This window comes from Spinacia oleracea, chromosome 2 (assembly GCF_020520425.1).
Source record: "Spinacia oleracea cultivar Varoflay chromosome 2, BTI_SOV_V1, whole genome shotgun sequence".
Taxonomy (NCBI): Eukaryota; Viridiplantae; Streptophyta; class Magnoliopsida; order Caryophyllales; family Amaranthaceae; genus Spinacia; species Spinacia oleracea.
In genome coordinates, this window is record NC_079488.1 from 56,613,571 (window position 1) to 56,615,191 (window position 1,621).

Consider the following 1,621-nt stretch of genomic DNA (forward strand, 5'->3'; position numbering starts at 1 on the left):
CACACAAAATTGCTCTCGGTTTTGGGCATATGTTCTGACTCCATCCGTCTTTGTGAGTGCACACAACGTCAGAGTTGCGCTAATCCTGGAGGACGACCGCATTCTGTTCTACTGCACCAGGAGGTAGCGCAGAATCGTCTTTTAGGACAGTGGGTGTCCACGACGCAACAATTGTTTTTTATTCAGTTCATCGAATCAGATAAGTTTGTTCTAATTTTTGGTTTAATCGTGACAATCTAAAAGACGATTATTATGACTTTGACTTCAAAATTCATGATTCCTGACATGTCTAAGTTAGAACCTCTTGATGGCAAGAATTATAAACGTTGGGCTGTTAGGATGCGATTTTATTAAGAACAAATTGAGATTGCTTATGTGCTTGGTGATGTTGTCGAACCTGATGATGAAACTGAAATGCATGATTTTGAGTTGAAATTTGCTAAAGATGATAGGACATGTAAGGGCATGTTGCTGCATCATTTGTCGAATGCATTGCTTGATATCTATATGGGGTTTGGTCATGCTAGGGATATTTGGGATGCATTAGAAAAGAAGTATGGAACTGATGATGCTGGTACTAAACGTTATTGTGTTAGTAAGTGGTTAAGCTTTCAAGTTCAAGATGATAAACCAATTATTGATCAGATTCATGCTTCTGAGAATATTTGCATTGCTATGGCTGCCGAGGGTTTGAGTAATTGCGATATAACTCTTGCTATTTTGTTAATTGAGAAACTGCCACCCTCTTGGAAAGATTTTCGTAATCAGTTAATGCATAGAAAAAGGACCTTACCTTAGAGGAGCTTGTAGGTCACCTGAAAATTGAGGAGGAAAATCGTATTAAGGATAAGGGTCAATCTGTGTTTTCTGGTTCCGCTAAGGCTAACCTTGTAGAACCTAAGCCTAATGCATATTCTGATAAGTTTAAGGGAAAGGGCAGTCCTTTCAAGCCTCAAGGGAAACCAATGAAGTATAAGTTCAAGGGGAAATGTTTTGAATGTGGGAAAACTGGTCACAAGTCTGTGGATTGCAGATCCAAGAAGAAGCCGGATCAGAACCAAGCCAATCTTGCTGAAGCTAATGAAGTTTCTGATCCTAACCATTTTATTGTTGTTGTTTCAGAAGCTAACTTGACATGTAATGTTGCTGAATGGATCGTTGATACTGGAGCAACGAGACACATTTGCACCAACAAAGACATGTTCACTACTTACGAAAAAATTGATGGTGAAAATATCTTCATGGGTAATTCATCTTCTGCAACCGTTCAAGGCAAAGGGAAGATCGTTCTCACTCTTACCTCTGGAAAACTTATTACTCTTACCAATGTGTTGCATGTTACAGAAATGCGTAGGAACCTGATTTCTGGTAGCTTGCTAATGAAGGCTGGATCGAAGCTTTCATTTGATTCTGATAGGCTTGTTATTACTCACAATGGGGAGTTTGTGGGAAAGGGTTTCTGTAATGGGGGTTTATTTACTTTTGATGTTAAACTTGAAATTATGAATAAGAATGCTAGTATTTCTTCTGTTTATATTGCTGAGTCTATTGATTTATGGCATGCAAGGTTGGGTCACCTCAACATTGCTTCAATTAAAAAGCTTAAACAACTTAACTTGAT